This window comes from Cervus canadensis, chromosome 3 (genome assembly GCF_019320065.1).
Source record: "Cervus canadensis isolate Bull #8, Minnesota chromosome 3, ASM1932006v1, whole genome shotgun sequence".
Taxonomy (NCBI): Eukaryota; Metazoa; Chordata; class Mammalia; order Artiodactyla; family Cervidae; genus Cervus; species Cervus canadensis.
The window spans coordinates 74,672,144-74,687,988 of NC_057388.1; the positions used below are offsets into that span (position 1 = coordinate 74,672,144).

The 15,845-nt window shown below is 39.8% G+C and overlaps 1 protein-coding gene and 1 non-coding gene across 10 annotated transcripts in view; one reads left to right on the forward strand and one right to left on the reverse strand.

Moving 5' to 3' along the window:
* GLI3 (GLI family zinc finger 3) overlaps positions 1–15,845 on the forward strand; it is a 305,222-nt gene that overhangs the window by 246,428 nt on the left and 42,949 nt on the right. The window lies entirely within an intron of this gene.
* On the reverse strand, positions 14,113–14,219 carry LOC122438951. Its single transcript, XR_006268696.1, has one exon. It is a non-coding gene; the product is annotated as a U6 spliceosomal RNA (small nuclear RNA).

A 15,845-nucleotide genomic window follows, 5' to 3' on the forward strand; every position in this document is an offset into this window, starting at 1 on the left:
TTATGGGTGGAATCTTAAGGTTTTCTATACATAAAATCATTTCATCTATAAATAGACATAATTTCCTTCATTTCTTCCAATTTCATCACCCTTTATTTCTTGCCTAATTTCTTTGGCTAGGACTTCCAGTACTATATTGAATAAAAGTGGTGAGAGAGGGCATACTCATTTTGACCATTTTAAAGTGTTCAAAGTGTCATTTAGATCATTCACAATTTTATGCAGCCATTACACAACCTCGGTCCAGAATATTTTCCTCATTCCAAAAGGAAACTATACCCATTAAGCAATCACAGCTCTTCTTCCTTCACAGCCCCTGAAAACCACTAATCTGCTTTCTGTATCTATGGATTATTTGCCTATTCTGAACATTTTGTATAAAAGAAATCATGTATGATCTTTTGTATCTTGGTTTTTCCACTTAGCAGTGTTCATCCATTCTATAGAATGTGTCAGTGCTCCCTTCCTTTTTATCACCAAATCAAGTTCCATTGTCTGATTATATGACATTTTGTTTATCCTTTTATCTGTGGAAACAGTTTGGATGTCTTCCACCTGTTGACTATTGTGTTTTTATGAGCGCTCGTTTCTTGTTTCAACATTTATTTTCAGGTCTTTAGGGTTTAATTCTTGGGGTGAGATTGCTCAGTCATATGGTAATTCTATGTTTAATTTATAATTCTATGTTTAATTTTATGAGAACTGACCAAACCTACAGCAGGTTTTAAGCTCTCTTGTACAGTTCTGCCTTCCTAGGGTGTCTTACTGCTAACCCTATTAGCCCCTTGGAAGTACTTGTCATTCTGGCCCCCCAGCACCTCCCCTCCGTTCATACTCTGCTTACCCTCCATGGGCTGTGGACTCCATGGCTGTCTGGGTGCTTCTCAACAGAGCGCCTGATAGCTCTGCCCTCTGTGGGCACATGAGCATCCTCAGAAAATAGGTCCATATATCTACTATCACCACTTTTCCCCCAAAAGTGGTGTGACTGTTTTGGACAAATGCATAGACTAAATATTCACAGTATGAAGTTATGTGGGCTTGGACAAAGAAAATAGATTGAGAGGTTGACCAAATTTTATATTTAAATGGTGATTCAGATGAGATTCTGTTCAGGGAAAATGGACATAATCCTCTCACAGTAGCTCATTTGTGGGGCCGTAGCTGGATGTTGGCTTCCCAGATGGTGCAGTGGTAAAGAATTCACCTGCCAAGGCAGGAGACACAAGAGACGTGGTTTCAATCCCTGGGTCAGGAAGATTCCCTGGAGAAGGAAATGGCAACCCACTCCAGCATTCTTGCCTGGAAAATTCCATGGACAGAGGAGCCTAGCTCTGGAAGCTCTGGAGGATGGGCCTAATCTGAGTCACTGATGTACCTTCAGTTCCTGGTCCCAAGGGCATGATCATTCAAATGAACACAAAGAAAAGAGCAAGCTAGGAAATGAGCTATTTTGCTTTCCCTTCCCTGCGTCATGTCTAAACCATGAGTTCTAAGGAATGTGCCTCCCCTTTCCCAGAAGCCCTTTGAGGTCCTCAACCTGCCTCCCCAGCCACTGTACTGGAGGCAGGCCAGTATGTACGTGCTCAGTTGCTTTAGTCGTATTCAACTCTTTGCGACCCCATGGACCATAGCCCTCCAGACTCCTCTGTCCATGGGATTCTCCAGGCAAGAATACTGGAGTGGGTTGCCATTTCCTCCTACAGGGGATCTTCCCCACCCAGGGACTGAACCCACATCTCTAGCGCCTCTTGCACTACAAGCAAATTCTTTACTGCTGAGCCACCAGAGTATCCCTCTTACCTGTCTACATGTATGCACTTTCTTTCCACCATTTGTACGTGTGACTTATAGTCTAACTTTACCAAAGAATTCCATCAGGATCTATATTCTGCATAGTTGTTGCTTGTTTTTTGGAGAAGCTGTGGTTGCTCAGTCAGAATGGCTTTTTTGGGTGACCCCCAACTCCCTGGCAGGAGCTCCCATCCAGAGCCTCATGCTCTTTATCCAGCCCTTTAGGAAGTTCAGATGTAAGGTCTGAGCTGTGTGTCTGTAGCTGGTAATGTGCCTTGGTACCATGCCAAGGGGCTGTCTTGCTGGCTGTCTCCACCCTGAAAAGTCTCATCCTTGAGTATCTCCATGTGGAAGGCTACAGCTTAAAGCAGAAGTAGTAAATAACCGCAGACGTGCAGGGTGGGAGTGCTGACCCAGAGCTCAGGGTTTCAAGTTCCAAATGTTCTGCCTCCTTCCAGTGCTGTTTCCAGCCCAAAGTTTAATATAATCAATTTCACATATTCTCTCTCAAGCAAAAGACAAATGTATGTTTTGGATGAGTGCATGAGTTTTATCTTGAGTCAAGATGATCAGCCCTAGATGGAAATCTGACTTTCACCTCTGTTTGAATTAAAGGAGTCTGGTGTTTGTGATGATGAGTTATATCTACTTTCAGAGATATTCAACTTGCAGTAAATATGTGTGTGTTAGGGGAGGGTAATTTTCCCCTTGCAAGAGTAAAACAAAGACTGACAGACGGAGATGGAGACAGACAGAGACAGAGAGAGACTGTGTGCTGAGGGCAGAGGTGAGGTGAGTGAAGTTGGGGATGGTAGAATGCATACATTTAAGAGCTAAGAAGTCTAAAGGCCAAACTGTCATTATATGTGCCAAGCAACCCTTTACAACAAGAGAATTTGTATTTGTGTGTAATTAATTTGTAGCAGAGTCACACACTGACCAGTTTAGTGGCCTTAGATAAGTTTCTTTGCCTTTCTAGACTTCACTATACTCTGAACTTGGTTTAAAAAAAGGTAGGTAATGGGTTAGGTTGTTTTTAAGATTCTACATTTAGAAGCAATTATAAAATTAATGTCCAAAAACAACAAAAAAAATAAAATTAACATCCAGCCTGTATGTACACATTCAGACTGTGTACTGACTCTTTGTGGCCCATTCACTGGGGGTGCAGACAGCAGGAAAAGGAAGACAAATGCCTGTCCAGCTGAAAAGGGATTAAGATCACCATTGGCAAAGGAGATTCAAAGCCAGTTGAGTGACAAAATCTCTCGAGCAGATAGGCTTATCCAGTGTCAGGGGACTGAGGTTCCTTACACATGGAACCATGAAACAACATCAGAAAGTTTTGAGCAGACAGAAAAAAATGGATAAGGGCTGGGAAATTGAAGACGGTGATAACATTGTGCACCTTCCAAGGGGGCAAAAGAATGAATTCTGAAAATGACAGGTGGAGAAAGTCAAGTCAACTCTAGAGGAAACTATCTTGTTAAAAGGTTGTTGTTTTATCACAAGATAAAATAGTAATCACTGGGACCCTCGGGGCTCACCAAGAAAAACATCACGCTGGACTGGGCTGATATTTTCTTTGGCAATTTTGTTAGACTGATTGGCCATGAAAATGTAGTAAATATATGTTGGGACCTCAGCAAAATATTTAATAAGCACTTTTGGCCAAGACAGAGAGTGATGGTTGCGCTAAACAGCAGTTAGGAGATGTAGTCATTGGGTGGGTGATGAGGCGTGGTTGGACATGAGCGGGGAGCTGCTTCTAGAAGCAGGCTGCTGGGCTTGACCCCCCCCCCCTTCCCCGGCCCCGTTTTGCTTAACAATTTGATGTTTGTTTGTTTCCAGCAAAGTCATAGAGTGCAATTATCATCAAAGTTGTTTATGAGGAATTTTCGAATCCAGTTAATGACTGAATCAAGGTCCTCAAAGATCCTGAAAAGTCAAAACCCTACAATCACCCCAAGGAGATTAAAAATGATGATAATAACATAGAACCTTTAATGAACTATAAATTCACTTTTACTAGACACTAGAGATTTGCTGCCAAAACTAGCTCATGGGATTCTCAACTACAGAAATGGAAGTACACTCTATTAGAATCATGCTCTCGTTGTTTCAGGAAGATACCACTTAGCTCAGCACTTTGGTTTCTAAAGATATACTGATGGGATCAAGCAGAAATAGATTCTTCAAACGTGCCTCGTTGATAGTGTTTGATAGAACCAGTGAAGAGAGATATGGGGGTTTCAGGTGGGCAGAGACAGCTCAGGGTATGATGACCGCCTTCAACTATTTGTGGGTGGGTCATTGTCCTGTGGAAGGTAGATCTGATTTTTTCCCAATGCACGGAAACTGTAGGGAAACAGATTTAGGCTCAATATAAGGAGAATTAATTTGACAGCAAGAGCTGGCCAAAAGGCTACTGTAAGAAGGAGAACCCAACCTTCAGTTCAGTTCAGTTCAGTCACTCAGTCGTATCAGACTCTTTGCGACCTTATGGACTGCAGCTCGCCTTAGGTATTTAAATTAGACACCAGTGGGTGTGAGGTGTTAATGAGGTAATGAGCGCTTCCTTGGGTTCCTGATTAGATGAATTCTTAGTCCCTCTAAAACTTGAGAGAAATTGTTTTATTTTTCAGACCTTTCTTGAAGCCTGTTACTTTTTCTTGAAGCCAGTCACATGCTATGTCCAGGGGAGGACTAGGCTGGCATTCATTCTTAAGAAGAATGAATGAAATCGTCTGCTTTTGGACAGTTCTAACACTCTTTCCTCTGTTTAGTCCCAGCTTTTCCTTTCCTTAATTAAAAATTTTTGTTAGAAAACATATTAACTAGTAAAAATGAATTACATGGGCAAACCACTTGAGAGCCAAACCTCAGAATTCCTCACATAACTCAGGATAAGAATTTGGGGAGTCATCAGGCCAGAGAGTTCCCTCGTATTCCAGGACTATCTAACCCAAAATGTTCTGGACTTTTTCTCATTGTGTTTTAGTATGACTAGTCCTGCTGTTGTTACTATTTATGAACATTTCCCTTAGAATTTTCTTTAGAAGCCTGTCTTCTGTTCTTACTGTAGGTCACCAAAAATTTTTTTCTGAGATACTGTCAGATAAAAGTGTAAGTGCTAAGGCCATTGACAGGCAAATAATCAAATGTTTTTTGAATACTAGAAAAAGAATATTTTTCCCTCAACAAACACCTCAATTCCCTTTGGGTTTAGACTGTAGGCACATGGCCTGAGTCTTTTGCAATGTGAAAGATATAAAACTTAGTCTGATCATTCAGTGTTGGCATCCTTTTTTTTTTTCCAGACTGCAGTCCTTATCAGAGTAAGTCACAATCTTGTCTGTGTTTATTGTAAATACGCAAGAGAGTATATAACACACTTTGTTAATATTCTGTTCTTTCTCATCCTTTCTGTTGTATAGCAACAAACAGCTCTTGCTGGATTTTGCTTTTCTTTCTTTTTTTTTTTTTCCTCTTTTCCTTTTCTTTTTTTTTTTTTCCTCTTTTCCTTTTCTTTTTTAATTTCCTTTCTGAGCCTGATCGTGTTGATGATTCATTTCACCCATCATCTGTGTTCTGAGCAGAGCTGAGGCATCTGCAGTGATGTCAACTTACTCAGTAGGGAATTCCCTGATGGTGTTTTCACAGCCAAGGGCCCAGGTTCAATCCCTGGTCAGGGAACAAAGATCCCACAAGCCCTGTGACATGCCCCCTCGCAAAAGAAGTGTTCCTCAGCAGCTAACTGGTCCTTCATTTTCTTTTCTTTGTGAATCATGAGATAAAGATGACCCCTTCATTCTGAGGGTGTGCCAGGCTGAGCTCAGAACATCTCCAGGATTCCCATCACTGTGCTTTTAGCCATCAGAAATGCTTGAAAAACCTTAAGAAACTGAGAAATGAGTTAAAAGAACCAAGTCAAGATGAGCCATTCTTTGCCTAAAGTACTAAGAAAACATGAAATGCACTTACCCACCTTTGTTTCCATGGCCTTCCCCTGTAGGGGTTCTGAAAGCATCAGTAATGTCTCCCCTGAGGAACTTGGGAGCCATCTGTCTGGTCCACTTGAAGGGATGCCTGTTTGCTTTGGATTCCTGTGTTCCAGCTTGGGAATAAATCGAACTGACCCTGGCTGCCAAAATCTGGAGGTCCAATCCCTGTCGGGGCATTTTCGTCTGCCCTCTGATATCTACAGGAGTACAAACGAGGACCCACATGCTGTGCAGCTAAATTCTTAGCAGCTGTAAGTCAGACTAAGAAACTGTTAAATAAACTATTTTATACTTTGACCTGGCCTATTATGCTGTCATGAGCCTCCCACGTGGCTCTGATGGTGAAGAACTTGCCTGCCAATGCAGGAGACGTGAGAATCGGGTTTAATTCCTGGGTCTGGAAGATCCCCTGGAGGAGGACCCTGCAACCCACTCTAATATTCTTGCCTGGAGAATCCCATGGACAGAGGAGCCTGGTAGGCTACAGTCCATAGGGTCACAAAGAGTCGGACACAACTGAAGCAACTTAGAACACATGCAGACACACACAACGTGCCGTCATAATGACTGGGAAGGCCAAGCTGGAGAGAGAATTCTGAGTCCTGTACCAGGATGTGGGGGCCCAGGCATGATTGCCTCCCAGCCCCTATTTTCTCCCCACTCTGTCTCTGGAGATGCATGGAGACACCCACCTATTAGTCCAGGCCCCACCCCAGCCCACAGATAGGTAGTCCTTGGTCCGGGGAGACGTGTTCTCAGACAGATGGCATGGTTTGTCTTCCCAGGGATGACTCCAGGAAGAGTTCTGTCCTGGCACAGAAACTAGACTCAGAGTCCATTGAGCCAGGGAATTCCAGAATCCCAGGATCCAGAGTGTGGTCCAGAAGGGAAGCTGGGCTCCATCCAGGCCTCTCTGACTCCTGTGGGGGAGGTGGATGCCTGGAGCAGACCAGGGTCCAGCTCACAGACTGTCATCTGCAGGGAGATGAGCATGCTTGGTGCCAGGTCGAAATCAGAGCACCCCTTCCTCCATCAAGAGCATCTTGCTTTCAAAAAATTATGTAGTCAAACTGAGCAGCATGCTTTGCTGGTTCAGACATGCACATTTTGTTTTCATCTTTGAGAAGCACTCTGGAGGGTTCCGTCAGCCCCTGAGGGCCTTTCTTGGCCCAGTTTTATGCCAGCCCTGCTCAATGATCTTGGCTTCTGCTGGTCCCTCAGGGCCTTTCTGGGGTTAGAATCTATGATTGTTGTTGTTCAGTCATTAAGTCATGGCCGACTCTTTGCGACCCCATGGACTGCAGCACACCAGGCTTCCCTGTCCTTCACTGTCTCCCTGAGTTTGCTCAAACTCATGTCCGTTCAGTGGATGATGCCATCCAGCCATCTCATCCTCTGTTGCCCCCTTCTCCTCCTGCCCTCAGTCTCTCCACAGCATCAGGGTCTTTTTCAATGAATCGACTCTTCGCATCAGGTGGCCGAGGTTTTGGAGCTTCAGCTTCAGCATCAGTCCTTCCAATGAATATTCAGGGTTGATTTCCTTTAGGATTGACTGTTTTGATCTCCTTGCTGTCCGAAGGACTTCTCAAGAGTCTTCTTCAGCACAAAATTCAAAAGCATCAGTTCCTCCATGAAAGGGAGAATCTGTGATATATCCTGTATTTCATCTCCCTGGATACTTTACATCTTCCCTTCTTTCCCTGGTAAAATTCCAAAACTAGGTAGAATTTTTCCCACCTTCGTGGGTCCTGACCCTCACCCTGGATCTGGTGGGGTACTAGAGAGCCTAGGGAGCCTGCATTCCAACCAGCTCCCAGATAATCTCTGCACGTGCCCTGTCCCCACCGGCTCTCCAGAGCCTGGTGCACACACACACCACCGGGGGTTTTGGAGGACAGGAGAGCCTGGCTCCCCAGGCTATGCTAGAGCTCTGGTCCTTCACACACTCTCTTAAGTACAAGGGAATCTGTATTTTGGTGTAGAACTTGTTCTCTGCTTAACATATTAAATTTGTTATGGAATTGATATATATACAATACTGTATTTAAAATAGGGCTTCCCCGGTGGTGCTAGTGGTAAAGAACCTGCCTGCCAATGCAGGAGATGTAAAAGATGTGGGTTCAATCCTTGGGTGGGGAAGAACCCTGGTAGGAGGGCATAGCAATCAACTCCAGTAGTCTTGCCTGAAGAATCCCATGGACAGAGGAGCCTGGCGGGCTACAGTCCATGGGGTCACAAAGAGTGTGACATGACTGAAGACTTAGCACATCACATATTTAAAATAGAGAAGCAACAGGGACTTACTATATACCATAAGGAACTCCACTTAATAAAATATAATAACCTAAATGGAAAAAGAATTTGAAAAAAGTAGATACATATATATGTATAACTGAATCACTTGGCTGTACATTTGAAGCTAACACAACATTGTTAAGCAACTATGCTCCAATATAAAACAAAAAATTTTTTAAATGAGAAAAAAACCTCGTTTTATTCTCTTTTGAGGGGTGACATATTCAACTGAGATGTAAGTGGTAAAGCAGTTAATTTCTTTGTGGTGGAAGCTTGCATGAGATTTGGTTCTAAGAACTATAGCATCCTTTGGCCATGCTGAAGTCAGAACTCTTTAAGAAGAAAGTGATTTGAATTATCTGCTTCCTCCCCCCAAAATTTCCTAATCCTCCTTTCCTTCCTCCCCTTCCTTCCTCAATTCTTCTCACCAACTGGAGCCCTGCAGCTGATCCTGGACTTTGGAGACTAGAGATAAGCAGCCAAAAGGAGAAAAAGAAATGTAACAGGAAACTGGGGTGGTAGTAAAATAAATGTCCTTGTCTTCATCCCACATTCTCTTTTCCCACCCTGGTCAGTGATTTTTCAAGTTCAGCCAGAGCCTAGGTGAATGGCATTTCGTGACAGACACAAGGAGGCCCATGGTGAGCAAGCAGCCTTTTTCTAGAGCCAGGTGTCAGCTACCTCCTGCCACGTATGCAAAACGCTAGCTCTGTCTTTGCTCCATGGGCCCAGTGGAAGTTTAAAGTACTTCTCCTGAGGTGACTTCTTGGTCCTTAGGCACCATCCATCCCTGTGTGTAGGTCACAGAAATAACCAGGACAGTGCAGGTATATGATGGTGTCCACCTGAGTCTTGTTAGTGCAGTGAATAATTAAAGAGGAAGACAGGGCTTAAGTCTCCAGCATTTTAACTTTGTTTTCAAAGCTCCCTAGCTTCACAGGAAGTCTTCATTCCAACACACTCATGACTTTTGCGGACCTGTAATTTGGCTCTTGGGATTAAGGGCTTTGTCTCTACTCATAAAATATTATAAAGCTGCTGGCCTCTATAGATGCGTTTAAACTCAAAGAATCTGTCAGTTCCAACATGCTCGTAGTTTCTTTCCAAGTGTTTTAATTGCAGTGCAGTGTAAACTTTAAGAGGGTATGGGGAGTAATTAAACATATGCAATTATTATAATATATAATGGCTCTTCCTATTAATTTTCACAGCTCAAATACTATTTTCCTTCATATCATTCCCAGCCCCATGGGCGTCTTTACTATTACTCACACACCAAGGCCACACCCTCCACAGGACCTTTGCACCTGCCATTCCCACAGCTGGGATTAATCTTCTCATAGAATCCACATACCTTCCTCCAAGTCTCTGTGGAAATTCTCAAGGTTACTAAGAGGCCTCCCCTGACCAGCATGTAGAACATGACTCGAAAGACCCTTCCATTAATGGCTTCCAAGGGGGCTTGGTGGTAAAGGATCCACATGCCATTGCAAGAGACACAAGAGACGTGGGTTCGATCCCTGGGTCAGGAAGATCTCCTGAGGGAGGAAATGGCACTCCACTCCAGTATTCTTGCCTGGAAAATTCTATGGACAGAGGACCCTGGAGAGCTACAAGTCCATGGGGTCACAAAGAGTTGGACACGACTGAGCACACACACATAGTTAATTTATAATGTTGTGTTAGTTTCAAGCATACAGCAGAGTGATTCAGTTGTACATGTATATACATATATATGTTCTTTTTCAGGTTCTTTTCCGTTTTAGGTTATTGCAAGTTATTGGATATAGTTCCCTGTGGTATACAATAGGTCTTTGTTATTTATGTATTTTATATATGATAGTGTGTATCTGTTAATCTCAAACTCCTCATTTATCCCTTCCCCCATACTTTCCCTTTGGTAGCCATAAGTTTGTTTTCTAATTCTGTTGAGTTTGTTTCTCTTTGTAAATAAGTTTGTATAATTTATATCATTTATATAATTTTTTTAGATTCCACATATAAGTGATATCATATTATATTTATCTTTCTCTGTCTGATTTATTTCACTTAATGTTATAATCTCTGGGTCCATCTCTGTTGCTACAAATGGTATGGTTTTATCCTTTTTTATGACTAAGTAATATTCCATCGTATATATGTTCCACATCTTCTTGAAACATTACTTTTTAAAAAAATCATGCTATTGTCTGCCTTTTACCATAAGGCTATAAGCACCATGAATTTAGGAACTTAGTTTACTCATTCACAGGACCAACACTAGCCTGGCATATAGTAGGTATTCTTTACGTATTATTGAATGAATTAATTAATGAATGTTGGTATTCTCCTTAAGACCACAGCTAGAAAAAGATTGTGTATTGAATTTGGGATTGAAGAATATTTTTTTTAATCAGTTAAACACTTTGCTATTCATTCATCCATCCATTCTTAAAATAGACTTCTATGTTCTAGAATATAGCGATATCATTATGTTTATCGGAGAAGGCAATGGCAACCCACTCCAGTACTCTTGCCTGGAAAATCCCATGGATGGAGGAGCCTGGTAGGCTGCAGTCCATGAGGTCGCTAAGAGTTGGACACGACTGAGCGACTTCACTTTCACTTTTCACTTTCATGCATTGGAGAAGGAAATGGCAACCCACTCCAGTGTCCTTGCCTGGAGAATCCCAGGGACAGGGGGGCCTGGTGGGCTGCCGTCTAAGGGATCGCACAGAGTCGGACACGACTGAAGTGACTTAGCAGCAGCAGCAGCAGCATTATGTTAATGATATACAGAGGAGAGCTCTTAAAAGAGAAGACTGCACTCAACTAAGCACTAAATAAGTTTTAATATTCCTGAAGCAACATTGCAATATTAAATTTCAGATAACTGTTAAAAAATCCATAATGCCCTCAAGATCAATATAACCAAGGTCAACTTTTATTTAAAATCTTATAGATTTTCTCTCAATGTATTTCTTTAAAGTAGAGACTATACTAAGTATATTGGTATGTGAATTCATATTTTGTATCCTCCTTTCATCATATAGATAAACCATAATCACCTAATCATTGATGTTTGATATCTAGGATTTTTTCCAACTGTTTTTCTCTATTAGAAATCTTTGTGTAAAATCCTTTGTGCCTAATTAGGATAGTTCCTCTCAGATAAAATATTTAAAACAAAGGAACTGAGTTCAAAAGGTTAACTTTAGGATGATTTTTGACTAAACTTAGAATTATGTACCATTGGGACTTTGCCTGGAATTTTATTAAAATCTTAAATTAGAAAGACTATATTGTCTAAAAATTCAGTTTTCTCATGTAGTAATGGGATATACCTTTTATTTCTAAGCTTCCTAACCAAATTTTTCTTACGACCATCTCAAATTTCTTTTCTTGCCCATTCCAAAAACGTGAAATTCACCCCAACCCCCAACTAGTTATCCGTCTTAAAAAAAGGCACTGGGTTGGATTCTTTGTTTATTTTTATTGTGTGTAAACTTAGCCTCCTGATTCATCGTAGTGCTCCTGATGGCTTTGTATTTATTGTCCTAGGTTTTCTAATAATATGCTTCTATCATCTACAAATAATAATCATGTCTTCTTTCTAATAGATATATATTTTGTTTCTGTCTCATTGCAATGGTTAGATTTCTTAGAATAGTTTTATTAATCCTAATGATAGACATAAGCACTTTTTTGGACCTGGCTGTATTGGGAATGTCCCTTTAGTTTTCAGTCTTTATATAATCTGTTCATTTAAGATGAATACAGTTTTGGCAGGCATGTGAATCAAGTACCCTTCTTTCTATTCCTAAACTTATACAGATTTTATCTCAAATGCTTATACAGTAGTTACTTTATTAACTTTTTGCCACCTAAAGAGATTACCATGTAGCAGGATATATTTCTTTGTCATGCTTAGTCTCTCCAGAATGTGCCAGTTAGTCTTCTGATACGTTACTGGATTTAGTTTGTTCTTTTTATTTATAATTTTCCAGTTTTTATGACTGAGATTTATATCTTTTTTATGCTAGTTTGTTATGCTGGATCTTTTTTTGACGTTCTCAGTCATTTTCATCTTTTCTGTCTCCAGAGTGTCTTACATAGCATAATAATCTCCTGGTCCTTGAATGTTTGAAATAACATTCCCATAAAACTATTTGGGTCTAGAGCCTTTTGAGAATAAAATCCTTTAGTAACCTACAATTTTTTTCTTCTGTTGTGAGGGATTTTGGACCTTTCTACTGCTGAGTTAATTTGAATTATGTTTCTTTTTCCAAAAAGTTACCCATTTTGTTGAGATTTTCAACTTAGTGTTTTCAAGCTGTGTTTATTTAGACTCTGATTAAACACCCTCTGTTTGCTTCATTGTTTTACTTTTGTTTGTTTGTTGTTTTTATCATTTGTATTTTCTCTGATTTGCTTAGGTATGTCATTGGTTCCATCTTATATTTCATCCTCTCCACCTAAATCCATTTCTGGGATTAGTTACTGTTAATAATTCTGTTTAAATTTTAGCTTGTATCTATTTTTTAATTTTCTCTATCATGTTTTCTTGGGCTGATTTTTACTTTCTCATAATTTCTAAAATGAAATATTATTTTTTCTTTTAAAATAGCAAATTCACTTAAAGATATTAACTTTCACTTTAACTCACTTTGACTCTCATAAAGTTTGACAGTCCTGATATTTCACAGTCATCTGTACTTATTTTTATATTTTTTCCAGGAGATAAGAAATCACTTATTGTCAATAAACTTTTTTGAGCCCCTGCTATCAGGCAGGTAATGTTCTAGGTTCTGGAGGTACATCTGTGACCAAAAGAGTAAAACATTTTTATCTTCATGAAGCTTGCATTTCAATAATAATTTAGATTCTAGCACTACTAGTAAATAGCCAGCTAATACTTGGCTTTCTGTGAGATATTATGTGCCAGACACTGTACTAAGAGCCTGTTGTGTTAATTCATTTCATTTACTCAATAACCTAAAATCTCCATTTGATAGATGAAGGACCCAAGTCACAAAGCTTTAGCAGCTTGTCCACATCACATTGCCAATGCATGACAGAGCCAAATGGCTTCTTAATAACTGTGCCAACAAAGACACTATGGTTTGTGTGTTCCTTGGACCTAGAATTTTGTTTATTAGTACATTTAAACTTGGTCATTTTGTAATTTTATCTAGTCAGTAGAGATTTGGACGTGTACAGTTTTTGCTTTTAATATTTTATGAAGGTTATTTTCACAATGTGATACACTTTCATTTCTTTGCACGTTCTTTTGGACAAGTACAAATAAAGAGTCTAAGGCAACACTCATTCATTCTACTGCCCTAATGATGTTAGTCAAAGTCTTTTTGTCACTCCTTATTTTTGTCTACTCATTCTAAAACTGTTACTGACTATTAAATTTCATATGTTATGTATCTAACTATATTCTTTATAATTTTAGCAGGTCTTGCTTTATGTATTTTGATGCTCAAGTTGTTTGCTAGAGAAAAGTGTTGGACTTTAAGGACTGTACTTTTATCAAGATGAAACAACTATCTTGACTCCATTTAAATCTTCCTGTCAAAGTCTAATTGGTTTAATTTCAAGATTACTATCACTAATATCCCGTACACCTGTTTATTTTTTAACAATTCTCTATAATTTTGTTTTTAGGGACTCCCTTAGGTTTATAGTTATGTTTATTACCATCTGAGAGAGTTTGCCTATAGTGAGTAGATTTGAGACATTTATTTTTAATTTGAATATTTGTGACCTCTTCAAGTTTTCTCTTAATTTGTGTGTGTGTGTGTGTGCTGCCATATTTTCTGTTTTACCATGGCAAATTTGAAATTTAATATAGTGTTTTAAATATTGGCATACTTGCCTATACATTTATTCATTACATAATTAAATGCATAATTTCTAATTACTAAAAAAAATAGATGTCAAAAAATCCCCTACCTGCATGTTATTTTGCAGAACAAATAATTTGTTATTTAAACAATTCTTTCCTTACTTTCTTTTTTTTTTTTTAATATACTAAAATATGGAACGCTTCACGAATTTGCGTGTCATCCTTGCGCAGGGGCCATGCTAATCTTCTCTGTATCGTTCCAATTTTAGTATATGTGCTGCCAAAGCGAGCACCCTTACTTTCTTTACTTCTTGTCTTTGCCAATTTAGTTAGGACTTAGGGACTCAATTATTATACATGTATTAATTTTGCTATGTAAGTCACCTGGCTTATGGTTTTGTATGTTTACTTTTGTAACAACCTTTTCAGCAAGCTTTGTATTTTGCCCTGTGTGTTCAGTTGACATCTGCCCTTCATCCTTTCACGTAATGGCTTCTTTCTTGAGATTTTTTAATTTTTTCCCAAGTTTTTGTCAAGAGGGAAAACTTAAAAAAAAAAAAAAAAACTTCCTTCTTATATTAGTAAAAATTTAAATGAGTCAAGTTTTGGGGTGGGGTAAAAAATTTTATTTTCTCTTACACCCCTATCATTTAACATATTCCAGTGATGGGTACCCAGTGAAAATCTGGATTAAACATTCAGCCATTTCTTGCCATCAAATTATCCAAGCTTTTAATACATGAGCAGGGCCTTCAATCCTATTTGTGGCCAGCATGTAGGAAAATTATGTTAATTTGTGTTTTCCTCTATGCAAGGATGCTTCTATATTTTGTCTTTCATTTCTTTGAAATTTTTTTAATGATTCCAAATATATCTAGGTCTTTTCTTTTTTTTTTTTAAGAATTTCATCTCTGGTTTATGCTCAGACCATCATTTGCAATGATGTGGTTCATCTCTGCTTTCTACTTTTGTCTTGGAGATGTATAGGCGTTTGTGCTTCACACCTTGATTTGACTGGATATGGTCTTCCTGGGCCCTGTCCAGCTCCCTGCTGCAGTGGCTGCCACGGGATGCTTGAACACTTCCTTCTCCCCAGCTTCCCACCTACTTGTTTCTCCACTCAAGTGCTTTTAGCATACAGGCGTCCTGGCTTCTTTTATCCCATTTGGGAACAGCAAGCAGCTATGTCTAGTTTTCTTTTTGATTGTTTTCTTTTAAATTCATTTTTTACAAACTCTGTTCTCACTCGGGGTCTTCCACAGTCTTTCTCTTTTCCCTGATAAGAGAAAAGCCTACATAGCCCTCCTTTGATGTTGGGTGTTGTTGGCAACTGCCTGATGTAAGATGTGCTATTTGTCCCTTAGGGTGGCGGACTTCCCACCTCAAAACACACGTTTTATTTTAGTTTTTTTTTTAATTACTCTGTGTTTTCTGGTTTCTTTTACAGAGTCTCAAATTGAAATACATTCATGTAGTTAAAAAAAAACAGAAGCTGTAATAGATATGCATTCAAAAGTCATCTTTTTTAAGCAGTTGATATGATAATCACATGTCATTTTTATTTATTCACTAAAACCAGGATCCCCTAAAGTGCCCTAGCAGAAAATAATGTGGTTAGCCTAGTTGTGTGTGTGTGTGTGTTTTTTTCCCCCTAGCTGAGCCTCAGGGCTTCCAGGACCTTAATTCCCCCACCAGGGATCGAACTCCTGGCCCCTGCAGTGGAAACTCAGCATCCTAACCACTGGACTGCCAGGGCATTCCCAATCTCTGTCTTTTCTTGCTCTCTGAATTCTCAGCTCCTTTTACAAATGATGTGCATCCATGTGTGCATACTCAGTCGTGTCCGACTCATTGCAACCCCATGGACTGTAGCCTGCCAGACTCCTCTGTCCATGGATTTCCCAGGCAAGAATACTGGA